The sequence below is a fragment of the Microcebus murinus genome, chromosome 13 (genome assembly GCF_040939455.1).
Source record: "Microcebus murinus isolate Inina chromosome 13, M.murinus_Inina_mat1.0, whole genome shotgun sequence".
Lineage (NCBI taxonomy): Eukaryota > Metazoa > Chordata > Mammalia > Primates > Cheirogaleidae > Microcebus > Microcebus murinus.
This window is the reverse complement of record NC_134116.1, coordinates 840173-865666: the sequence shown is the minus strand read 5'-3', so window position 1 is coordinate 865666 and position 25494 is coordinate 840173. Positions and strand designations below refer to the sequence as shown.

The 25494-nt window shown below is 63.6% G+C and overlaps 7 non-coding genes across 7 annotated transcripts; all 7 read right to left on the bottom strand.

Moving 5' to 3' along the window:
* Positions 1-50: 50 nt before the first annotated feature.
* LOC142875001 (5S ribosomal RNA) lies at positions 51-169 on the bottom strand. Its single transcript, XR_012922581.1, has one exon. It is a non-coding gene; the product is annotated as a 5S ribosomal RNA (ribosomal RNA).
* Positions 170-3691: 3522 nt separating this feature from the next.
* On the bottom strand, positions 3692-3810 carry LOC142875000 (5S ribosomal RNA). The gene has a single exon (XR_012922580.1). It is a non-coding gene; the product is annotated as a 5S ribosomal RNA (ribosomal RNA).
* Positions 3811-7328: 3518 nt separating this feature from the next.
* On the bottom strand, positions 7329-7447 carry LOC142874999 (5S ribosomal RNA). The gene has a single exon (XR_012922579.1). It is a non-coding gene; the product is annotated as a 5S ribosomal RNA (ribosomal RNA).
* A 3525-nt stretch (positions 7448-10972) lies between these two features.
* LOC142874998 (5S ribosomal RNA) lies at positions 10973-11091 on the bottom strand. Its single transcript, XR_012922578.1, has one exon. It is a non-coding gene; the product is annotated as a 5S ribosomal RNA (ribosomal RNA).
* A 3514-nt stretch (positions 11092-14605) lies between these two features.
* LOC142874996 (5S ribosomal RNA) lies at positions 14606-14724 on the bottom strand. Its single transcript, XR_012922575.1, has one exon. It is a non-coding gene; the product is annotated as a 5S ribosomal RNA (ribosomal RNA).
* A 3502-nt stretch (positions 14725-18226) lies between these two features.
* LOC142874995 (5S ribosomal RNA) lies at positions 18227-18345 on the bottom strand. Its single transcript, XR_012922574.1, has one exon. It is a non-coding gene; the product is annotated as a 5S ribosomal RNA (ribosomal RNA).
* A 3525-nt stretch (positions 18346-21870) lies between these two features.
* On the bottom strand, positions 21871-21989 carry LOC142874994 (5S ribosomal RNA). Its single transcript, XR_012922573.1, has one exon. It is a non-coding gene; the product is annotated as a 5S ribosomal RNA (ribosomal RNA).
* Positions 21990-25494: the final 3505 nt, after the last annotated feature.

Sequence of the window (25494 nt, the reverse complement as noted above, 5' to 3'; positions counted from 1 at the left end):
CCCAGAAAGGGGACAGAACAAGAGGCAAAACAAAAAAAAAAAAAAGAAGAAGCCTACGGCACCCGGTATTCCCAGGCGGTCTCCCATCCAAGTACTAACCAGGCCCGACCCTGCTTAGCTTCCGAGACCAGACGAGATCGGGCGCGTTCAGGGTGGTGTGGCCCTAGACGGCGGAGGGCGCCCCTGCCCCGCTCAAGAAGCCGAGCCTCTCTGCGCTTCCCCGCCGCCTCCTCCCGCCCCAGGCCCCGCGCCGGCGCTGACCGGCGCCGGGCCGGGCCTGTTGAGTTCACCGGCCGGGTCCGGCGGGCTCCGTGGGACGGGGGTGACAGGCGGGGTGGGGCGGGGCGGGCAGGGAGCGGCGGGCCGGGGTGGGGGGCTGTCTCTCTATACACACACACACACACACACACACACACACACTCACACTCACACTCACTCACTCACACTCACACAAGATGCGCCTCCACTGCTGGACTCGCCAAGGTGGAGACCTTCCAGCCTCCTTCACCTACCCGCCCCCCACCCCCAGCTCGTGGCCGCCCCCGCCGCCGCCGCCGCCGCCGCCGCCGCCGCCGATTGCGCACGCGCGGGTCGCCCGCCCTTTGACCCCAGGCAGGGGCCGCCCTCCCCGACAACCCCTTTCAGCTGCGCCCCCCACCCTGTGGGTGGGCTGCCGCCTATTCACCCCGGGCCCGGGCTGGGGCACTGCGCATGGGGGAGGGGAGCGAGTGTATGGGGCGTCTCTCTCTCTCTCTAGGGATGTGTCCCATGGGTGGGGTGGCGTGGTTTGTGGGGCGCTGAAGAAATCAGTCCCCTCCATCTCCTACCTCTGGAAAACGCCCAAGCCCTTGGAGAACTGCCGGCAACGCGACCGTGGGGGCCGGGACCCTCCTCTGTGTCCTCCTGTGGCCCGGTCCAAGGGGCCTGGGCCTGGCCGGGGCTGCATTGGACCCCGACCACCCTGGCGTGTGGACTCGCTAAAAATCGGCGATTAGATATTGGATTCCAGCTTCATTGAGGTCATTTCACTAATGAGTGCACCGGAAAGAGTTTCCTAATCCATCTGTGAGGGTGGCAACTGAAAGAGAATTTTAAAGCTGACAGAATAGGCGAGGAAAGGCATAGGAGATTTCCACACCCAGTAAGGAAGCCTTTCCCGAAATGGAAGAAAGAAACGAGCAAACAGAAACACCGGTAGCCCGCCAGGATCAGAGTCTGCCCCCGAGAGAAAGTACCCTGACCAGGTTCACCCGTGGGTGGGTGGCGAGCTAGCGGCATTCAGAAGAGCGAGGCCCGCAGTCTGTGCAGAAGACACCTGCACTCGGGTGTGTGTGGCGGCACGATTCACAAGCAGCTCCAGATGTTAAGCCAAGGAGAAGCCAGGGAGTTCCCAACGCCCCAGGTGTCCTCAGCCCACGACTGGCTGCTGGGGGAATGCGAAGCCCGGCTCCTTGTCTCAGAGCGGGACAACCAGGAGGTGTGACGTACACCCCGGGGTTCCCAGGAGGATCAGGCTGAAGCTGGGACTTGGCCTGAAAGTGTCCCCTCGCATGGCCACCCGCTTCCCCTTCCTGCTCCTCTACTCCTGGTGCCCCTCCATCCAGGGGCCAGACCTTAAAGAGTCACCCGCAAGAGAATCCTGGTCCCAAAGGAGCCTTCTGGGGGACCCGTGCTGAGAGAGGTTGTGGGCATGGCCCGCTGGGGCTCTGCCCGACCCAGGGCTGAGAGGTGCAACCTCCCAGCTCTGGGTCCCTGCAGGGGAAGCGTTGGCAAGCACAGGGCCAGTCCTCCAAAGGCCCAGGTGCAGGGAGCCCAGGCCAAGCAGCCTGTGGAAGAAGCCACCCCGGGAACACGACTGCAGGCCACGGCCCTTCCCACCTCCTCCTCCTCCTCCTCCTGCTCCTCCACCCCCCCGACCTCCCACCCCCACCCCCCCGACATGGCGCAGGGCTCAGAGACACCTCAGACACTTGCTACCCAAAGTGCAAAGGGCATCAGTTGCTCCTCCACACCCCCCCCCCCTGCCCAGCAGACCGCGTTGTCCAGCCAGCCCCCGGGCCTCCCTGGGGTGCCCAGCACAAAAGTGCAGACAACCACCGGACCCTCAATCTCAGTTTTCGGATGTTTTTGCCACTCTAAGGACCCGCAGGCCAGCTGGGCCTTCTGGCAGGACAGAGAGCCCCGGAATCCGACGTGGAGAGCCGGGTGTACGTCCCCACGAGGAGGCGGTCCCCACCTCCGCGGCTCTCCCCTTGCGGGGGGGAAAAGCAGCCACGGGGCCTCAGAGAAGACACCAGGCTGGGCGCCCGCCCCACAGTGGGGGCACGTCCCCCGCAGGCCACTTAGCGCCGGCCGCCGGCCGGCGGACGGTTGGGTGGCGCGAGACGCTGCGGCCGCCCTGCTACCGGGTTCCTGGGAGGGCGTCCTGGAACCAGCGTCCACACCAAGCCCTTGGAAGGCCCAGGCGACGGAGGAGCCCCGTCAGGCAGGGGCCGAGGACGGTGACGGCCCGGGCGGGGAGGAGCGTGTCAGGCAGGGGCAGAGGACGGTGACAGGTGACAGGCCGGGCGGGAAGGAGTCAGTCAGGCAGGGGCCGAGGAGGAGACGGGCTGGGTAAGGGTTAGGGTTAGAGTCAGGGCACAAGTCACAATCGCAAAGACCTGGAAGCGACCCGAGTGCCCAGCGACCCACGAGTGCGTAAATGAAATGTGGCGCGTGGACACCACGGAGTGCTATTCAGCTAGGAGGAGCAGCGGTGAGAGGGCACCTCTCGTGGTTCTCCTGGCCAGAGCTGGAACCCGTTCCAGTAAGCCAGGTAGCCCAAGAATGGACACACGAGCACCACGTGCTCGCGCTCACCAGCAAATGGGTACGAACCGATGGACACCTAAGTGGACACAGAGGAATCACCTTCATCGGGTGGGTGTCGGGCGGGTGGGGGGAGGGGATGGGCATACACCTCCATTAGGAATGGGGTGGGTGCGCACCGACTGGGGGATGGGCGCACTTGAGGCTCTGACCCGAGGGGGGAGGCTGGGAGAGGGCAACGTACCCGACCTTAACATTGGTACCCCCACAATACGCTGCAACAACATCAGAGGTAAATGAATAAGAACACAGGGGGGAGGGGGGCACGGGCAACACATGTCACCTTAATACTTGGACTCCCATCATCTGCTTGAAAAGAGAGAGAAAAGAAAATGCAATCATAGAGATAAGAGACACTTTTTAAAAATAATGAATCCGAAGAGAAAAGTAAAAGGAGGCCTGTGGAGCAGGTCTGGGTGTGACTCCGGATCCCCCAACATCAGGTGCCACCACCAAAGATTCCTACGTGTAGCCCATAGAACCCCAAAAGCAACGGGACGAGTTCTGGTCACATACTCCCTCAAAATGACATCCTGGCCTTCTTCTGGAACTCCCTCCCCTCTCAGACTCTCAAGGTTTCCTCCAGCGTGTCGGTTCCCACAGAGCAGACCTTTGGTCTGAGACCTGACAGTCCAGAAGCCACGCATGCTGCCGCGTGACGGCGGTGTCGCGGCTTGGGACAAGAGGAGGCCCCACGGTGCGGGCTGGGGCGCCAGGCACCGCGGCGGGCGCTGAGGGTGGGGGTGACCCCCACCCCGGGCCGCCGCCTCGCTCCCAGAAAGGGGACAGAACAAGAGGCAAAACAAAAAAAAAAAAAAGAAGAAGCCTACGGCACCCGGTATTCCCAGGCGGTCTCCCATCCAAGTACTAACCAGGCCCGACCCTGCTTAGCTTCCGAGACCAGACGAGATCGGGCGCGTTCAGGGTGGTGTGGCCCTAGACGGCGGAGGGCGCCCCTGCCCCGCTCAAGAAGCCGAGCCTCTCTGCGCTTCCCCGCCGCCTCCTCCCGCCCCAGGCCCCGCGCCGGCGCTGACCGGCGCCGGGCCGGGCCTGTTGAGTTCACCGGCCGGGTCCGGCGGGCTCCGTGGGACGGGGGTGACAGGCGGGGTGGGGCGGGGCGGGCAGGGAGCGGCGGGCCGGGGTGGGGGGCTGTCTCTCTATACACACACACACACACACACACACACACACACTCACACTCACACTCACTCACTCACACTCACACAAGATGCGCCTCCACTGCTGGACTCGCCAAGGTGGAGACCTTCCAGCCTCCTTCACCTACCCGCCCCCCACCCCCAGCTCGTGGCCGCCCCCGCCGCCGCCGCCGCCGCCGCCGCCGCCGATTGCGCACGCGCGGGTCGCCCGCCCTTTGACCCCAGGCAGGGGCCGCCCTCCCCGACAACCCCTTTCAGCTGCGCCCCCCACCCTGTGGGTGGGCTGCCGCCTATTCACCCCGGGCCCGGGCTGGGGCACTGCGCATGGGGGAGGGGAGCGAGTGTATGGGGCGTCTCTCTCTCTCTCTAGGGATGTGTCCCATGGGTGGGGTGGCGTGGTTTGTGGGGCGCTGAAGAAATCAGTCCCCTCCATCTCCTACCTCTGGAAAACGCCCAAGCCCTTGGAGAACTGCCGGCAACGCGACCGTGGGGGCCGGGACCCTCCTCTGTGTCCTCCTGTGGCCCGGTCCAAGGGGCCTGGGCCTGGCCGGGGCTGCATTGGACCCCGACCACCCTGGCGTGTGGACTCGCTAAAAATCGGCGATTAGATATTGGATTCCAGCTTCATTGAGGTCATTTCACTAATGAGTGCACCGGAAAGAGTTTCCTAATCCATCTGTGAGGGTGGCAACTGAAAGAGAATTTTAAAGCTGACAGAATAGGCGAGGAAAGGCATAGGAGATTTCCACACCCAGTAAGGAAGCCTTTCCCGAAATGGAAGAAAGAAACGAGCAAACAGAAACACCGGTAGCCCGCCAGGATCAGAGTCTGCCCCCGAGAGAAAGTACCCTGACCAGGTTCACCCGTGGGTGGGTGGCGAGCTAGCGGCATTCAGAAGAGCGAGGCCCGCAGTCTGTGCAGAAGACACCTGCACTCGGGTGTGTGTGGCGGCACGATTCACAAGCAGCTCCAGATGTTAAGCCAAGGAGAAGCCAGGGAGTTCCCAACGCCCCAGGTGTCCTCAGCCCACGACTGGCTGCTGGGGGAATGCGAAGCCCGGCTCCTTGTCTCAGAGCGGGACAACCAGGAGGTGTGACGTACACCCCGGGGTTCCCAGGAGGATCAGGCTGAAGCTGGGACTTGGCCTGAAAGTGTCCCCTCGCATGGCCACCCGCTTCCCCTTCCTGCTCCTCTACTCCTGGTGCCCCTCCATCCAGGGGCCAGACCTTAAAGAGTCACCCGCAAGAGAATCCTGGTCCCAAAGGAGCCTTCTGGGGGACCCGTGCTGAGAGAGGTTGTGGGCATGGCCCGCTGGGGCTCTGCCCGACCCAGGGCTGAGAGGTGCAACCTCCCAGCTCTGGGTCCCTGCAGGGGAAGCGTTGGCAAGCACAGGGCCAGTCCTCCAAAGGCCCAGGTGCAGGGAGCCCAGGCCAAGCAGCCTGTGGAAGAAGCCACCCCGGGAACACGACTGCAGGCCACGGCCCTTCCCACCTCCTCCTCCTCCTCCTCCTGCTCCTCCACCCCCCCGACCTCCCACCCCCACCCCCCCGACATGGCGCAGGGCTCAGAGACACCTCAGACACTTGCTACCCAAAGTGCAAAGGGCATCAGTTGCTCCTCCACACCCCCCCCCCTGCCCAGCAGACCGCGTTGTCCAGCCAGCCCCCGGGCCTCCCTGGGGTGCCCAGCACAAAAGTGCAGACAACCACCGGACCCTCAATCTCAGTTTTCGGATGTTTTTGCCACTCTAAGGACCCGCAGGCCAGCTGGGCCTTCTGGCAGGACAGAGAGCCCCGGAATCCGACGTGGAGAGCCGGGTGTACGTCCCCACGAGGAGGCGGTCCCCACCTCCGCGGCTCTCCCCTTGCGGGGGGGAAAAGCAGCCACGGGGCCTCAGAGAAGACACCAGGCTGGGCGCCCGCCCCACAGTGGGGGCACGTCCCCCGCAGGCCACTTAGCGCCGGCCGCCGGCCGGCGGACGGTTGGGTGGCGCGAGACGCTGCGGCCGCCCTGCTACCGGGTTCCTGGGAGGGCGTCCTGGAACCAGCGTCCACACCAAGCCCTTGGAAGGCCCAGGCGACGGAGGAGCCCCGTCAGGCAGGGGCCGAGGACGGTGACGGCCCGGGCGGGGAGGAGCGTGTCAGGCAGGGGCAGAGGACGGTGACAGGTGACAGGCCGGGCGGGAAGGAGTCAGTCAGGCAGGGGCCGAGGAGGAGACGGGCTGGGTAAGGGTTAGGGTTAGAGTCAGGGCACAAGTCACAATCGCAAAGACCTGGAAGCGACCCGAGTGCCCAGCGACCCACGAGTGCGTAAATGAAATGTGGCGCGTGGACACCACGGAGTGCTATTCAGCTAGGAGGAGCAGCGGTGAGAGGGCACCTCTCGTGGTTCTCCTGGCCAGAGCTGGAACCCGTTCCAGTAAGCCAGGTAGCCCAAGAATGGACACACGAGCACCACGTGCTCGCGCTCACCAGCAAATGGGTACGAACCGATGGACACCTAAGTGGACACAGAGGAATCACCTTCATCGGGTGGGTGTCGGGCGGGTGGGGGGAGGGGATGGGCATACACCTCCATTAGGAATGGGGTGGGTGCGCACCGACTGGGGGATGGGCGCACTTGAGGCTCTGACCCGAGGGGGGAGGCTGGGAGAGGGCAACGTACCCGACCTTAACATTGGTACCCCCACAATACGCTGCAACAACATCAGAGGTAAATGAATAAGAACACAGGGGGGAGGGGGGCACGGGCAACACATGTCACCTTAATACTTGGACTCCCATCATCTGCTTGAAAAGAGAGAGAAAAGAAAATGCAATCATAGAGATAAGAGACACTTTTTAAAAATAATGAATCCGAAGAGAAAAGTAAAAGGAGGCCTGTGGAGCAGGTCTGGGTGTGACTCCGGATCCCCCAACATCAGGTGCCACCACCAAAGATTCCTACGTGTAGCCCATAGAACCCCAAAAGCAACGGGACGAGTTCTGGTCACATACTCCCTCAAAATGACATCCTGGCCTTCTTCTGGAACTCCCTCCCCTCTCAGACTCTCAAGGTTTCCTCCAGCGTGTCGGTTCCCACAGAGCAGACCTTTGGTCTGAGACCTGACAGTCCAGAAGCCACGCATGCTGCCGCGTGACGGCGGTGTCGCGGCTTGGGACAAGAGGAGGCCCCACGGTGCGGGCTGGGGCGCCAGGCACCGCGGCGGGCGCTGAGGGTGGGGGTGACCCCCACCCCGGGCCGCCGCCTCGCTCCCAGAAAGGGGACAGAACAAGAGGCAAAACAAAAAAAAAAAGAAGAAGAAGCCTACGGCACCCGGTATTCCCAGGCGGTCTCCCATCCAAGTACTAACCAGGCCCGACCCTGCTTAGCTTCCGAGACCAGACGAGATCGGGCGCGTTCAGGGTGGTGTGGCCCTAGACGGCGGAGGGCGCCCCTGCCCCGCTCAAGAAGCCGAGCCTCTCTGCGCTTCCCCGCCGCCTCCTCCCGCCCCAGGCCCCGCGCCGGCGCTGACCGGCGCCGGGCCGGGCCTGTTGAGTTCACCGGCCGGGTCCGGCGGGCTCCGTGGGACGGGGGTGACAGGCGGGGTGGGGCGGGGCGGGCAGGGAGCGGCGGGCCGGGGTGGGGGGCTGTCTCTCTATACACACACACACACACACACACACACACACACTCACACTCACACTCACTCACTCACACTCACACAAGATGCGCCTCCACTGCTGGACTCGCCAAGGTGGAGACCTTCCAGCCTCCTTCACCTACCCGCCCCCCACCCCCAGCTCGTGGCCGCCCCCGCCGCCGCCGCCGCCGCCGCCGCCGCCGCCGCCGATTGCGCACGCGCGGGTCGCCCGCCCTTTGACCCCAGGCAGGGGCCGCCCTCCCCGACAACCCCTTTCAGCTGCGCCCCCCACCCTGTGGGTGGGCTGCCGCCTATTCACCCCGGGCCCGGGCTGGGGCACTGCGCATGGGGGAGGGGAGCGAGTGTATGGGGCGTCTCTCTCTCTCTCTAGGGATGTGTCCCATGGGTGGGGTGGCGTGGTTTGTGGGGCGCTGAAGAAATCAGTCCCCTCCATCTCCTACCTCTGGAAAACGCCCAAGCCCTTGGAGAACTGCCGGCAACGCGACCGTGGGGGCCGGGACCCTCCTCTGTGTCCTCCTGTGGCCCGGTCCAAGGGGCCTGGGCCTGGCCGGGGCTGCATTGGACCCCGACCACCCTGGCGTGTGGACTCGCTAAAAATCGGCGATTAGATATTGGATTCCAGCTTCATTGAGGTCATTTCACTAATGAGTGCACCGGAAAGAGTTTCCTAATCCATCTGTGAGGGTGGCAACTGAAAGAGAATTTTAAAGCTGACAGAATAGGCGAGGAAAGGCATAGGAGATTTCCACACCCAGTAAGGAAGCCTTTCCCGAAATGGAAGAAAGAAACGAGCAAACAGAAACACCGGTAGCCCGCCAGGATCAGAGTCTGCCCCCGAGAGAAAGTACCCTGACCAGGTTCACCCGTGGGTGGGTGGCGAGCTAGCGGCATTCAGAAGAGCGAGGCCCGCAGTCTGTGCAGAAGACACCTGCACTCGGGTGTGTGTGGCGGCACGATTCACAAGCAGCTCCAGATGTTAAGCCAAGGAGAAGCCAGGGAGTTCCCAACGCCCCAGGTGTCCTCAGCCCACGACTGGCTGCTGGGGGAATGCGAAGCCCGGCTCCTTGTCTCAGAGCGGGACAACCAGGAGGTGTGACGTACACCCCGGGGTTCCCAGGAGGATCAGGCTGAAGCTGGGACTTGGCCTGAAAGTGTCCCCTCGCATGGCCACCCGCTTCCCCTTCCTGCTCCTCTACTCCTGGTGCCCCTCCATCCAGGGGCCAGACCTTAAAGAGTCACCCGCAAGAGAATCCTGGTCCCAAAGGAGCCTTCTGGGGGACCCGTGCTGAGAGAGGTTGTGGGCATGGCCCGCTGGGGCTCTGCCCGACCCAGGGCTGAGAGGTGCAACCTCCCAGCTCTGGGTCCCTGCAGGGGAAGCGTTGGCAAGCACAGGGCCAGTCCTCCAAAGGCCCAGGTGCAGGGAGCCCAGGCCAAGCAGCCTGTGGAAGAAGCCACCCCGGGAACACGACTGCAGGCCACGGCCCTTCCCACCTCCTCCTCCTCCTCCTCCTGCTCCTCCACCCCCCCGACCTCCCACCCCCACCCCCCCGACATGGCGCAGGGCTCAGAGACACCTCAGACACTTGCTACCCAAAGTGCAAAGGGCATCAGTTGCTCCTCCACACCCCCCCCCCCTGCCCAGCAGACCGCGTTGTCCAGCCAGCCCCCGGGCCTCCCTGGGGTGCCCAGCACAAAAGTGCAGACAACCACCGGACCCTCAATCTCAGTTTTCGGATGTTTTTGCCACTCTAAGGACCCGCAGGCCAGCTGGGCCTTCTGGCAGGACAGAGAGCCCCGGAATCCGACGTGGAGAGCCGGGTGTACGTCCCCACGAGGAGGCGGTCCCCACCTCCGCGGCTCTCCCCTTGCGGGGGGGAAAAGCAGCCACGGGGCCTCAGAGAAGACACCAGGCTGGGCGCCCGCCCCACAGTGGGGGCACGTCCCCCGCAGGCCACTTAGCGCCGGCCGCCGGCCGGCGGACGGTTGGGTGGCGCGAGACGCTGCGGCCGCCCTGCTACCGGGTTCCTGGGAGGGCGTCCTGGAACCAGCGTCCACACCAAGCCCTTGGAAGGCCCAGGCGACGGAGGAGCCCCGTCAGGCAGGGGCCGAGGACGGTGACGGCCCGGGCGGGGAGGAGCGTGTCAGGCAGGGGCAGAGGACGGTGACAGGTGACAGGCCGGGCGGGAAGGAGTCAGTCAGGCAGGGGCCGAGGAGGAGACGGGCTGGGTAAGGGTTAGGGTTAGAGTCAGGGCACAAGTCACAATCGCAAAGACCTGGAAGCGACCCGAGTGCCCAGCGACCCACGAGTGCGTAAATGAAATGTGGCGCGTGGACACCACGGAGTGCTATTCAGCTAGGAGGAGCAGCGGTGAGAGGGCACCTCTCGTGGTTCTCCTGGCCAGAGCTGGAACCCGTTCCAGTAAGCCAGGTAGCCCAAGAATGGACACACGAGCACCACGTGCTCGCGCTCACCAGCAAATGGGTACGAACCGATGGACACCTAAGTGGACACAGAGGAATCACCTTCATCGGGTGGGTGTCGGGCGGGTGGGGGGAGGGGATGGGCATACACCTCCATTAGGAATGGGGTGGGTGCGCACCGACTGGGGGATGGGCGCACTTGAGGCTCTGACCCGAGGGGGGAGGCTGGGAGAGGGCAACGTACCCGACCTTAACATTGGTACCCCCACAATACGCTGCAACAACATCAGAGGTAAATGAATAAGAACACAGGGGGGAGGGGGGCACGGGCAACACATGTCACCTTAATACTTGGACTCCCATCATCTGCTTGAAAAGAGAGAGAAAAGAAAATGCAATCATAGAGATAAGAGACACTTTTTAAAAATAATGAATCCGAAGAGAAAAGTAAAAGGAGGCCTGTGGAGCAGGTCTGGGTGTGACTCCGGATCCCCCAACATCAGGTGCCACCACCAAAGATTCCTACGTGTAGCCCATAGAACCCCAAAAGCAACGGGACGAGTTCTGGTCACATACTCCCTCAAAATGACATCCTGGCCTTCTTCTGGAACTCCCTCCCCTCTCAGACTCTCAAGGTTTCCTCCAGCGTGTCGGTTCCCACAGAGCAGACCTTTGGTCTGAGACCTGACAGTCCAGAAGCCACGCATGCTGCCGCGTGACGGCGGTGTCGCGGCTTGGGACAAGAGGAGGCCCCACGGTGCGGGCTGGGGCGCCAGGCACCGCGGCGGGCGCTGAGGGTGGGGGTGACCCCCACCCCGGGCCGCCGCCTCGCTCCCAGAAAGGGGACAGAACAAGAGGCAAAACAAAAAAAAAAAAAAGAAGAAGCCTACGGCACCCGGTATTCCCAGGCGGTCTCCCATCCAAGTACTAACCAGGCCCGACCCTGCTTAGCTTCCGAGACCAGACGAGATCGGGCGCGTTCAGGGTGGTGTGGCCCTAGACGGCGGAGGGCGCCCCTGCCCCGCTCAAGAAGCCGAGCCTCTCTGCGCTTCCCCGCCGCCTCCTCCCGCCCCAGGCCCCGCGCCGGCGCTGACCGGCGCCGGGCCGGGCCTGTTGAGTTCACCGGCCGGGTCCGGCGGGCTCCGTGGGACGGGGGTGACAGGCGGGGTGGGGCGGGGCGGGCAGGGAGCGGCGGGCCGGGGTGGGGGGCTGTCTCTCTATACACACACACACACACACACACACACACACACTCACACTCACACTCACTCACTCACACTCACACAAGATGCGCCTCCACTGCTGGACTCGCCAAGGTGGAGACCTTCCAGCCTCCTTCACCTACCCGCCCCCCACCCCCAGCTCGTGGCCGCCCCCGCCGCCGCCGCCGCCGCCGCCGCCGATTGCGCACGCGCGGGTCGCCCGCCCTTTGACCCCAGGCAGGGGCCGCCCTCCCCGACAACCCCTTTCAGCTGCGCCCCCCACCCTGTGGGTGGGCTGCCGCCTATTCACCCCGGGCCCGGGCTGGGGCACTGCGCATGGGGGAGGGGAGCGAGTGTATGGGGCGTCTCTCTCTCTCTCTAGGGATGTGTCCCATGGGTGGGGTGGCGTGGTTTGTGGGGCGCTGAAGAAATCAGTCCCCTCCATCTCCTACCTCTGGAAAACGCCCAAGCCCTTGGAGAACTGCCGGCAACGCGACCGTGGGGGCCGGGACCCTCCTCTGTGTCCTCCTGTGGCCCGGTCCAAGGGGCCTGGGCCTGGCCGGGGCTGCATTGGACCCCGACCACCCTGGCGTGTGGACTCGCTAAAAATCGGCGATTAGATATTGGATTCCAGCTTCATTGAGGTCATTTCACTAATGAGTGCACCGGAAAGAGTTTCCTAATCCATCTGTGAGGGTGGCAACTGAAAGAGAATTTTAAAGCTGACAGAATAGGCGAGGAAAGGCATAGGAGATTTCCACACCCAGTAAGGAAGCCTTTCCCGAAATGGAAGAAAGAAACGAGCAAACAGAAACACCGGTAGCCCGCCAGGATCAGAGTCTGCCCCCGAGAGAAAGTACCCTGACCAGGTTCACCCGTGGGTGGGTGGCGAGCTAGCGGCATTCAGAAGAGCGAGGCCCGCAGTCTGTGCAGAAGACACCTGCACTCGGGTGTGTGTGGCGGCACGATTCACAAGCAGCTCCAGATGTTAAGCCAAGGAGAAGCCAGGGAGTTCCCAACGCCCCAGGTGTCCTCAGCCCACGACTGGCTGCTGGGGGAATGCGAAGCCCGGCTCCTTGTCTCAGAGCGGGACAACCAGGAGGTGTGACGTACACCCCGGGGTTCCCAGGAGGATCAGGCTGAAGCTGGGACTTGGCCTGAAAGTGTCCCCTCGCATGGCCACCCGCTTCCCCTTCCTGCTCCTCTACTCCTGGTGCCCCTCCATCCAGGGGCCAGACCTTAAAGAGTCACCCGCAAGAGAATCCTGGTCCCAAAGGAGCCTTCTGGGGGACCCGTGCTGAGAGAGGTTGTGGGCATGGCCCGCTGGGGCTCTGCCCGACCCAGGGCTGAGAGGTGCAACCTCCCAGCTCTGGGTCCCTGCAGGGGAAGCGTTGGCAAGCACAGGGCCAGTCCTCCAAAGGCCCAGGTGCAGGGAGCCCAGGCCAAGCAGCCTGTGGAAGAAGCCACCCCGGGAACACGACTGCAGGCCACGGCCCTTCCCACCTCCTCCTCCTCCTCCTCCTGCTCCTCCACCCCCCCGACCTCCCACCCCCACCCCCCCGACATGGCGCAGGGCTCAGAGACACCTCAGACACTTGCTACCCAAAGTGCAAAGGGCATCAGTTGCTCCTCCACACCCCCCCCCTGCCCAGCAGACCGCGTTGTCCAGCCAGCCCCCGGGCCTCCCTGGGGTGCCCAGCACAAAAGTGCAGACAACCACCGGACCCTCAATCTCAGTTTTCGGATGTTTTTGCCACTCTAAGGACCCGCAGGCCAGCTGGGCCTTCTGGCAGGACAGAGAGCCCCGGAATCCGACGTGGAGAGCCGGGTGTACGTCCCCACGAGGAGGCGGTCCCCACCTCCGCGGCTCTCCCCTTGCGGGGGGGAAAAGCAGCCACGGGGCCTCAGAGAAGACACCAGGCTGGGCGCCCGCCCCACAGTGGGGGCACGTCCCCCGCAGGCCACTTAGCGCCGGCCGCCGGCCGGCGGACGGTTGGGTGGCGCGAGACGCTGCGGCCGCCCTGCTACCGGGTTCCTGGGAGGGCGTCCTGGAACCAGCGTCCACACCAAGCCCTTGGAAGGCCCAGGCGACGGAGGAGCCCCGTCAGGCAGGGGCCGAGGACGGTGACGGCCCGGGCGGGGAGGAGCGTGTCAGGCAGGGGCAGAGGACGGTGACAGGTGACAGGCCGGGCGGGAAGGAGTCAGTCAGGCAGGGGCCGAGGAGGAGACGGGCTGGGTAAGGGTTAGGGTTAGAGTCAGGGCACAAGTCACAATCGCAAAGACCTGGAAGCGACCCGAGTGCCCAGCGACCCACGAGTGCGTAAATGAAATGTGGCGCGTGGACACCACGGAGTGCTATTCAGCTAGGAGGAGCAGCGGTGAGAGGGCACCTCTCGTGGTTCTCCTGGCCAGAGCTGGAACCCGTTCCAGTAAGCCAGGTAGCCCAAGAATGGACACACGAGCACCACGTGCTCGCGCTCACCAGCAAATGGGTACGAACCGATGGACACCTAAGTGGACACAGAGGAATCACCTTCATCGGGTGGGTGTCGGGCGGGTGGGGGGAGGGGATGGGCATACACCTCCATTAGGAATGGGGTGGGTGCGCACCGACTGGGGGATGGGCGCACTTGAGGCTCTGACCCGAGGGGGGAGGCTGGGAGAGGGCAACGTACCCGACCTTAACATTGGTACCCCCACAATACGCTGCAACAACATCAGAGGTAAATGAATAAGAACACAGGGGGGAGGGGGGCACGGGCAACACATGTCACCTTAATACTTGGACTCCCATCATCTGCTTGAAAAGAGAGAGAAAAGAAAATGCAATCATAGAGATAAGAGACACTTTTTAAAAATAATGAATCCGAAGAGAAAAGTAAAAGGAGGCCTGTGGAGCAGGTCTGGGTGTGACTCCGGATCCCCCAACATCAGGTGCCACCACCAAAGATTCCTACGTGTAGCCCATAGAACCCCAAAAGCAACGGGACGAGTTCTGGTCACATACTCCCTCAAAATGACATCCTGGCCTTCTTCTGGAACTCCCTCCCCTCTCAGACTCTCAAGGTTTCCTCCAGCGTGTCGGTTCCCACAGAGCAGACCTTTGGTCTGAGACCTGACAGTCCAGAAGCCACGCATGCTGCCGCGTGACGGCGGTGTCGCGGCTTGGGACAAGAGGAGGCCCCACGGTGCGGGCTGGGGCGCCAGGCACCGCGGCGGGCGCTGAGGGTGGGGGTGACCCCCACCCCGGGCCGCCGCCTCGCTCCCAGAAAGGGGACAGAACAAGAGGCAAAACAAAAAAAAAAAGAAGAAGAAGCCTACGGCACCCGGTATTCCCAGGCGGTCTCCCATCCAAGTACTAACCAGGCCCGACCCTGCTTAGCTTCCGAGACCAGACGAGATCGGGCGCGTTCAGGGTGGTGTGGCCCTAGACGGCGGAGGGCGCCCCTGCCCCGCTCAAGAAGCCGAGCCTCTCTGCGCTTCCCCGCCGCCTCCTCCCGCCCCAGGCCCCGCGCCGGCGCTGACCGGCGCCGGGCCGGGCCTGTTGAGTTCACCGGCCGGGTCCGGCGGGCTCCGTGGGACGGGGGTGACAGGCGGGGCGGGGCGGGGCGGGCAGGGAGCGGCGGGCCGGGGTGGGGGGCTGTCTCTCTATACACACACACACACACACACACACACACACTCACACTCACACTCACTCACTCACACTCACACAAGATGCGCCTCCACTGCTGGACTCGCCAAGGTGGAGACCTTCCAGCCTCCTTCACCTACCCGCCCCCCACCCCCAGCTCGTGGCCGCCCCCACCGCCGCCGCCGCCGATTGCGCACGCGCGGGTCGCCCGCCCTTTGACCCCAGGCAGGGGCCGCCCTCCCCGACAACCCCTTTCAGCTGCGCCCCCCACCCTGTGGGTGGGCTGCCGCCTATTCACCCCGGGCCCGGGCTGGGGCACTGCGCATGGGGGAGGGGAGCGAGTGTATGGGGCGTCTCTCTCTCTCTCTAGGGATGTGTCCCATGGGTGGGGTGGCGTGGTTTGTGGGGCGCTGAAGAAATCAGTCCCCTCCATCTCCTACCTCTGGAAAACGCCCAAGCCCTTGGAGAACTGCCGGCAACGCGACCGTGGGGGCCGGGACCCTCCTCTGTGTCCTCCTGTGGCCCGGTCCAAGGGGCCTGGGCCTGGCCGGGGCTGCATTGGACCCCGACCACCCTGGCGTGTGGACTCGCTAAAAATCGGCGATTAGATATTGGATTCCAGCTTCATTGAGGTCATTTCACTAATGAGTGCACCGGAAAGAGTTTCCTAATCCATCTGTGAGGGTGGCAACTGAAAGAGAATTTTAAAGCTGACAGAATAGGCGAGGAAAGGCATAGGAGATTTCCACACCCAGTAAGGAAGCCTTTCCCGAAATGGAAGAAAGAAACGAGCAAACAGAAACACCGGTAGCCCGCCAGGATCAGAGTCTGCCCCCGAGAGAAAGTACCCTGACCAGGTTCACCCGTGGGTGGGTGGCGAGCTAGCGGCATTCAGAAGAGCGAGGCCCGCAGTCTGTGCAGAAGACACCTGCACTCGGGTGTGTGTGGCGGCACGATTCACAAGCAGCTCCAGATGTTAAGCCAAGGAGAAGCCAGGGAGTTCCCAACGCCCCAGGTGTCCTCAGCCCACGACTGGCTGCTGGGGGAATGCGAAGCCCGGCTCCTTGTCTCAGAGCGGGACAACCAGGAGGTGTGACGTACACCCCGGGGTTCCCAGGAGGATCAGGCTGAAGCTGGGACTTGGCCTGAAAGTGTCCCCTCGCATGGCCACCCGCTTCCCCTTCCTGCTCCTCTACTCCTGGTGCCCCTCCATCCAGGGGCCAGACCTTAAAGAGTCACCCGCAAGAGAATCCTGGTCCCAAAGGAGCCTTCTGGGGGACCCGTGCTGAGAGAGGTTGTGGGCATGGCCCGCTGGGGCTCTGCCCGACCCAGGGCTGAGAGGTGCAACCTCCCAGCTCTGGGTCCCTGCAGGGGAAGCGTTGGCAAGCACAGGGCCAGTCCTCCAAAGGCCCAGGTGCAGGGAGCCCAGGCCAAGCAGCCTGTGGAAGAAGCCACCCCGGGAACACGACTGCAGGCCACGGCCCTTCCCACCTCCTCCTCCTCCTCCTCCTGCTCCTCCACCCCCCCGACCTCCCACCCCCACCCCCCCGACATGGCGCAGGGCTCAGAGACACCTCAGACACTTGCTACCCAAAGTGCAAAGGGCATCAGTTGCTCCTCCACACCCCCCCCTGCCCAGCAGACCGCGTTGTCCAGCCAGCCCCCGGGCCTCCCTGGGGTGCCCAGCACAAAAGTGCAGACAACCACCGGACCCTCAATCTCAGTTTTCGGATGTTTTTGCCACTCTAAGGACCCGCAGGCCAGCTGGGCCTTCTGGCAGGACAGAGAGCCCCGGAATCCGACGTGGAGAGCCGGGTGTACGTCCCCACGAGGAGGCGGTCCCCACCTCCGCGGCTCTCCCCTTGCGGGGGGGAAAAGCAGCCACGGGGCCTCAGAGAAGACACCAGGCTGGGCGCCCGCCCCACAGTGGGGGCACGTCCCCCGCAGGCCACTTAGCGCCGGCCGCCGGCCGGCGGACGGTTGGGTGGCGCGAGACGCTGCGGCCGCCCTGCTACCGGGTTCCTGGGAGGGCGTCCTGGAACCAGCGTCCACACCAAGCCCTTGGAAGGCCCAGGCGACGGAGGAGCCCCGTCAGGCAGGGGCCGAGGACGGTGACGGCCCGGGCGGGGAGGAGCGTGTCAGGCAGGGGCAGAGGACGGTGACAGGTGACAGGCCGGGCGGGAAGGAGTCAGTCAGGCAGGGGCCGAGGAGGAGACGGGCTGGGTAAGGGTTAGGGTTAGAGTCAGGGCACAAGTCACAATCGCAAAGACCTGGAAGCGACCCGAGTGCCCAGCGACCCACGAGTGCGTAAATGAAATGTGGCGCGTGGACACCACGGAGTGCTATTCAGCTAGGAGGAGCAGCGGTGAGAGGGCACCTCTCGTGGTTCTCCTGGCCAGAGCTGGAACCCGTTCCAGTAAGCCAGGTAGCCCAAGAATGGACACACGAGCACCACGTGCTCGCGCTCACCAGCAAATGGGTACGAACCGATGGACACCTAAGTGGACACAGAGGAATCACCTTCATCGGGTGGGTGTCGGGCGGGTGGGGGGAGGGGATGGGCATACACCTCCATTAGGAATGGGGTGGGTGCGCACCGACTGGGGGATGGGCGCACTTGAGGCTCTGACCCGAGGGGGGAGGCTGGGAGAGGGCAACGTACCCGACCTTAACATTGGTACCCCCACAATACGCTGCAACAACATCAGAGGTAAATGAATAAGAACACAGGGGGGAGGGGGGCACGGGCAACACATGTCACCTTAATACTTGGACTCCCATCATCTGCTTGAAAAGAGAGAGAAAAGAAAATGCAATCATAGAGATAAGAGACACTTTTTAAAAATAATGAATCCGAAGAGAAAAGTAAAAGGAGGCCTGTGGAGCAGGTCTGGGTGTGACTCCGGATCCCCCAACATCAGGTGCCACCACCAAAGATTCCTACGTGTAGCCCATAGAACCCCAAAAGCAACGGGACGAGTTCTGGTCACATACTCCCTCAAAATGACATCCTGGCCTTCTTCTGGAACTCCCTCCCCTCTCAGACTCTCAAGGTTTCCTCCAGCGTGTCGGTTCCCACAGAGCAGACCTTTGGTCTGAGACCTGACAGTCCAGAAGCCACGCATGCTGCCGCGTGACGGCGGTGTCGCGGCTTGGGACAAGAGGAGGCCCCACGGTGCGGGCTGGGGCGCCAGGCACCGCGGCGGGCGCTGAGGGTGGGGGTGACCCCCACCCCGGGCCGCCGCCTCGCTCCCAGAAAGGGGACAGAACAAGAGGCAAAACAAAAAAAAAAAGAAGAAGAAGCCTACGGCACCCGGTATTCCCAGGCGGTCTCCCATCCAAGTACTAACCAGGCCCGACCCTGCTTAGCTTCCGAGACCAGACGAGATCGGGCGCGTTCAGGGTGGTGTGGCCCTAGACGGCGGAGGGCGCCCCTGCCCCGCTCAAGAAGCCGAGCCTCTCTGCGCTTCCCCGCCGCCTCCTCCCGCCCCAGGCCCCGCGCCGGCGCTGACCGGCGCCGGGCCGGGCCTGTTGAGTTCACCGGCCGGGTCCGGCGGGCTCCGTGGGACGGGGGTGACAGGCGGGGTGGGGCGGGGCGGGCAGGGAGCGGCGGGCCGGGGTGGGGGGCTGTCTCTCTATACACACACACACACACACACACACACACACACTCACACTCACACTCACTCACTCACACTCACACAAGATGCGCCTCCACTGCTGGACTCGCCAAGGTGGAGACCTTCCAGCCTCCTTCACCTACCCGCCCCCCACCCCCAGCTCGTGGCCGCCCCCGCCGCCGCCGCCGCCGCCGCCGCCGCCGCCGCCGATTGCGCACGCGCGGGTCGCCCGCCCTTTGACCCCAGGCAGGGGCCGCCCTCCCCGACAACCCCTTTCAGCTGCGCCCCCCACCCTGTGGGTGGGCTGCCGCCTATTCACCCCGGGCCCGGGCTGGGGCACTGCGCATGGGGGAGGGGAGCGAGTGTATGGGGCGTCTCTCTCTCTCTCTAGGGATGTGTCCCATGGGTGGGGTGGCGTGGTTTGTGGGGCGCTGAAGAAATCAGTCCCCTCCATCTCCTACCTCTGGAAAACGCCCAAGCCCTTGGAGAACTGCCGGCAACGCGACCGTGGGGGCCGGGACCCTCCTCTGTGTCCTCCTGTGGCCCGGTCCAAGGGGCCTGGGCCTGGCCGGGGCTGCATTGGACCCCGACCACCCTGGCGTGTGGACTCGCTAAAAATCGGCGATTAGATATTGGATTCCAGCTTCATTGAGGTCATTTCACTAATGAGTGCACCGGAAAGAGTTTCCTAATCCATCTGTGAGGGTGGCAACTGAAAGAGAATTTTAAAGCTGACAGAATAGGCGAGGAAAGGCATAGGAGATTTCCACACCCAGTAAGGAAGCCTTTCCCGAAATGGAAGAAAGAAACGAGCAAACAGAAACACCGGTAGCCCGCCAGGATCAGAGTCTGCCCCCGAGAGAAAGTACCCTGACCAGGTTCACCCGTGGGTGGGTGGCGAGCTAGCGGCATTCAGAAGAGCGAGGCCCGCAGTCTGTGCAGAAGACACCTGCACTCGGGTGTGTGTGGCGGCACGATTCACAAGCAGCTCCAGATGTTAAGCCAAGGAGAAGCCAGGGAGTTCCCAACGCCCCAGGTGTCCTCAGCCCACGACTGGCTGCTGGGGGAATGCGAAGCCCGGCTCCTTGTCTCAGAGCGGGACAACCAGGAGGTGTGACGTACACCCCGGGGTTCCCAGGAGGATCAGGCTGAAGCTGGGACTTGGCCTGAAAGTGTCCCCTCGCATGGCCACCCGCTTCCCCTTCCTGCTCCTCTACTCCTGGTGCCCCTCCATCCAGGGGCCAGACCTTAAAGAGTCACCCGCAAGAGAATCCTGGTCCCAAAGGAGCCTTCTGGGGGACCCGTGCTGAGAGAGGTTGTGGGCATGGCCCGCTGGGGCTCTGCCCGACCCAGGGCTGAGAGGTGCAACCTCCCAGCTCTGGGTCCCTGCAGGGGAAGCGTTGGCAAGCACAGGGCCAGTCCTCCAAAGGCCCAGGTGCAGGGAGCCCAGGCCAAGCAGCCTGTGGAAGAAGCCACCCCGGGAACACGACTGCAGGCCACGGCCCTTCCCACCTCCTCCTCCTCCTCCTCCTGCTCCTCCACCCCCCCGACCTCCCACCCCCACCCCCCCGACATGGCGCAGGGCTCAGAGACACCTCAGACACTTGCTACCCAAAGTGCAAAGGGCATCAGTTGCTCCTCCACACCCCCCCCCCCTGCCCAGCAGACCGCGTTGTCCAGCCAGCCCCCGGGCCTCCCTGGGGTGCCCAGCACAAAAGTGCAGACAACCACCGGACCCTCAATCTCAGTTTTCGGATGTTTTTGCCACTCTAAGGACCCGCAGGCCAGCTGGGCCTTCTGGCAGGACAGAGAGCCCCGGAATCCGACGTGGAGAGCCGGGTGTACGTCCCCACGAGGAGGCGGTCCCCACCTCCGCGGCTCTCCCCTTGCGGGGGGGAAAAGCAGCCACGGGGCCTCAGAGAAGACACCAGGCTGGGCGCCCGCCCCACAGTGGGGGCACGTCCCCCGCAGGCCACTTAGCGCCGGCCGCCGGCCGGCGGACGGTTGGGTGGCGCGAGACGCTGCGGCCGCCCTGCTACCGGGTTCCTGGGAGGGCGTCCTGGAACCAGCGTCCACACCAAGCCCTTGGAAGGCCCAGGCGACGGAGGAGCCCCGTCAGGCAGGGGCCGAGGACGGTGACGGCCCGGGCGGGGAGGAGCGTGTCAGGCAGGGGCAGAGGACGGTGACAGGTGACAGGCCGGGCGGGAAGGAGTCAGTCAGGCAGGGGCCGAGGAGGAGACGGGCTGGGTAAGGGTTAGGGTTAGAGTCAGGGCACAAGTCACAATCGCAAAGACCTGGAAGCGACCCGAGTGCCCAGCGACCCACGAGTGCGTAAATGAAATGTGGCGCGTGGACACCACGGAGTGCTATTCAGCTAGGAGGAGCAGCGGTGAGAGGGCACCTCTCGTGGTTCTCCTGGCCAGAGCTGGAACCCGTTCCAGTAAGCCAGGTAGCCCAAGAATGGACACACGAGCACCACGTGCTCGCGCTCACCAGCAAATGGGTACGAACCGATGGACACCTAAGTGGACACAGAGGAATCACCTTCATCGGGTGGGTGTCGGGCGGGTGGGGGGAGGGGATGGGCATACACCTCCATTAGGAATGGGGTGGGTGCGCACCGACTGGGGGATGGGCGCACTTGAGGCTCTGACCCGAGGGGGGAGGCTGGGAGAGGGCAACGTACCCGACCTTAACATTGGTACCCCCACAATACGCTGCAACAACATCAGAGGTAAATGAATAAGAACACAGGGGGGAGGGGGGCACGGGCAACACATGTCACCTTAATACTTGGACTCCCATCATCTGCTTGAAAAGAGAGAGAAAAGAAAATGCAATCATAGAGATAAGAGACACTTTTTAAAAATAATGAATCCGAAGAGAAAAGTAAAAGGAGGCCTGTGGAGCAGGTCTGGGTGTGACTCCGGATCCCCCAACATCAGGTGCCACCACCAAAGATTCCTACGTGTAGCCCATAGAACCCCAAAAGCAACGGGACGAGTTCTGGTCACATACTCCCTCAAAATGACATCCTGGCCTTCTTCTGGAACTCCCTCCCCTCTCAGACTCTCAAGGTTTCCTCCAGCGTGTCGGTTCCCACAGAGCAGACCTTTGGTCTGAGACCTGACAGTCCAGAAGCCACGCATGCTGCCGCGTGACGGCGGTGTCGCGGCTTGGGACAAGAGGAGGCCCCACGGTGCGGGCTGGGGCGCCAGGCACCGCGGCGGGCGCTGAGGGTGGGGGTGACCCCCACCCCGGGCCGCCGCCTCGCTCCCAGAAAGGGGACAGAACAAGAGGCAAAACAAAAAAAAAAAAAAGAAGAAGCCTACGGCACCCGGTATTCCCAGGCGGTCTCCCATCCAAGTACTAACCAGGCCCGACCCTGCTTAGCTTCCGAGACCAGACGAGATCGGGCGCGTTCAGGGTGGTGTGGCCCTAGACGGCGGAGGGCGCCCCTGCCCCGCTCAAGAAGCCGAGCCTCTCTGCGCTTCCCCGCCGCCTCCTCCCGCCCCAGGCCCCGCGCCGGCGCTGACCGGCGCCGGGCCGGGCCTGTTGAGTTCACCGGCCGGGTCCGGCGGGCTCCGTGGGACGGGGGTGACAGGCGGGGTGGGGCGGGGCGGGCAGGGAGCGGCGGGCCGGGGTGGGGGGCTGTCTCTCTATACACACACACACACACACACACACACACACACTCACACTCACACTCACTCACTCACACTCACACAAGATGCGCCTCCACTGCTGGACTCGCCAAGGTGGAGACCTTCCAGCCTCCTTCACCTACCCGCCCCCCACCCCCAGCTCGTGGCCGCCCCCGCCGCCGCCGCCGCCGCCGCCGCCGATTGCGCACGCGCGGGTCGCCCGCCCTTTGACCCCAGGCAGGGGCCGCCCTCCCCGACAACCCCTTTCAGCTGCGCCCCCCACCCTGTGGGTGGGCTGCCGCCTATTCACCCCGGGCCCGGGCTGGGGCACTGCGCATGGGGGAGGGGAGCGAGTGTATGGGGCGTCTCTCTCTCTCTCTAGGGATGTGTCCCATGGGTGGGGTGGCGTGGTTTGTGGGGCGCTGAAGAAATCAGTCCCCTCCATCTCCTACCTCTGGAAAACGCCCAAGCCCTTGGAGAACTGCCGGCAACGCGACCGTGGGGGCCGGGACCCTCCTCTGTGTCCTCCTGTGGCCCGGTCCAAGGGGCCTGGGCCTGGCCGGGGCTGCATTGGACCCCGACCACCCTGGCGTGTGGACTCGCTAAAAATCGGCGATTAGATATTGGATTCCAGCTTCATTGAGGTCATTTCACTAATGAGTGCACCGGAAAGAGTTTCCTAATCCATCTGTGAGGGTGGCAACTGAAAGAGAATTTTAAAGCTGACAGAATAGGCGAGGAAAGGCATAGGAGATTTCCACACCCAGTAAGGAAGCCTTTCCCGAAATGGAAGAAAGAAACGAGCAAACAGAAACACCGGTAGCCCGCCAGGATCAGAGTCTGCCCCCGAGAGAAAGTACCCTGACCAGGTTCACCCGTGGGTGGGTGGCGAGCTAGCGGCATTCAGAAGAGCGAGGCCCGCAGTCTGTGCAGAAGACACCTGCACTCGGGTGTGTGTGGCGGCACGATTCACAAGCAGCTCCAGATGTTAAGCCAAGGAGAAGCCAGGGAGTTCCCAACGCCCCAGGTGTCCTCAGCCCACGACTGGCTGCTGGGGGAATGCGAAGCCCGGCTCCTTGTCTCAGAGCGGGACAACCAGGAGGTGTGACGTACACCCCGGGGTTCCCAGGAGGATCAGGCTGAAGCTGGGACTTGGCCTGAAAGTGTCCCCTCGCATGGCCACCCGCTTCCCCTTCCTGCTCCTCTACTCCTGGTGCCCCTCCATCCAGGGGCCAGACCTTAAAGAGTCACCCGCAAGAGAATCCTGGTCCCAAAGGAGCCTTCTGGGGGACCCGTGCTGAGAGAGGTTGTGGGCATGGCCCGCTGGGGCTCTGCCCGACCCAGGGCTGAGAGGTGCAACCTCCCAGCTCTGGGTCCCTGCAGGGGAAGCGTTGGCAAGCACAGGGCCAGTCCTCCAAAGGCCCAGGTGCAGGGAGCCCAGGCCAAGCAGCCTGTGGAAGAAGCCACCCCGGGAACACGACTGCAGGCCACGGCCCTTCCCACCTCCTCCTCCTCCTCCTCCTGCTCCTCCACCCCCCCGACCTCCCACCCCCACCCCCCCGACATGGCGCAGGGCTCAGAGACACCTCAGACACTTGCTACCCAAAGTGCAAAGGGCATCAGTTGCTCCTCCACACCCCCCCCCTGCCCAGCAGACCGCGTTGTCCAGCCAGCCCCCGGGCCTCCCTGGGGTGCCCAGCACAAAAGTGCAGACAACCACCGGACCCTCAATCTCAGTTTTCGGATGTTTTTGCCACTCTAAGGACCCGCAGGCCAGCTGGGCCTTCTGGCAGGACAGAGAGCCCCGGAATCCGACGTGGAGAGCCGGGTGTACGTCCCCACGAGGAGGCGGTCCCCACCTCCGCGGCTCTCCCCTTGCGGGGGGGAAAAGCAGCCACGGGGCCTCAGAGAAGACACCAGGCTGGGCGCCCGCCCCACAGTGGGGGCACGTCCCCCGCAGGCCACTTAGCGCCGGCCGCCGGCCGGCGGACGGTTGGGTGGCGCGAGACGCTGCGGCCGCCCTGCTACCGGGTTCCTGGGAGGGCGTCCTGGAACCAGCGTCCACACCAAGCCCTTGGAAGGCCCAGGCGACGGAGGAGCCCCGTCAGGCAGGGGCCGAGGACGGTGACGGCCCGGGCGGGGAGGAGCGTGTCAGGCAGGGGCAGAGGACGGTGACAGGTGACAGGCCGGGCGGGAAGGAGTCAGTCAGGCAGGGGCCGAGGAGGAGACGGGCTGGGTAAGGGTTAGGGTTAGAGTCAGGGCACAAGTCACAATCGCAAAGACCTGGAAGCGACCCGAGTGCCCAGCGACCCACGAGTGCGTAAATGAAATGTGGCGCGTGGACACCACGGAGTGCTATTCAGCTAGGAGGAGCAGCGGTGAGAGGGCACCTCTCGTGGTTCTCCTGGCCAGAGCTGGAACCCGTTCCAGTAAGCCAGGTAGCCCAAGAATGGACACACGAGCACCACGTGCTCGCGCTCACCAGCAAATGGGTACGAACCGATGGACACCTAAGTGGACACAGAGGAATCACCTTCATCGGGTGGGTGTCGGGCGGGTGGGGGGAGGGGATGGGCATACACCTCCATTAGGAATGGGGTGGGTGCGCACCGACTGGGGGATGGGCGCACTTGAGGCTCTGACCCGAGGGGGGAGGCTGGGAGAGGGCAACGTACCCGACCTTAACATTGGTACCCCCACAATACGCTGCAACAACATCAGAGGTAAATGAATAAGAACACAGGGGGGAGGGGGGCACGGGCAACACATGTCACCTTAATACTTGGACTCCCATCATCTGCTTGAAAAGAGAGAGAAAAGAAAATGCAATCATAGAGATAAGAGACACTTTTTAAAAATAATGAATCCGAAGAGAAAAGTAAAAGGAGGCCTGTGGAGCAGGTCTGGGTGTGACTCCGGATCCCCCAACATCAGGTGCCACCACCAAAGATTCCTACGTGTAGCCCATAGAACCCCAAAAGCAACGGGACGAGTTCTGGTCACATACTCCCTCAAAATGACATCCTGGCCTTCTTCTGGAACTCCCTCCCCTCTCAGACTCTCAAGGTTTCCTCCAGCGTGTCGGTTCCCACAGAGCAGACCTTTGGTCTGAGACCTGACAGTCCAGAAGCCACGCATGCTGCCGCGTGACGGCGGTGTCGCGGCTTGGGACAAGAGGAGGCCCCACGGTGCGGGCTGGGGCGCCAGGCACCGCGGCGGGCGCTGAGGGTGGGGGTGACCCCCACCCCGGGCCGCCGCCTCGCTCCCAGAAAGGGGACAGAACAAGAGGCAAAACAAAAAAAAAA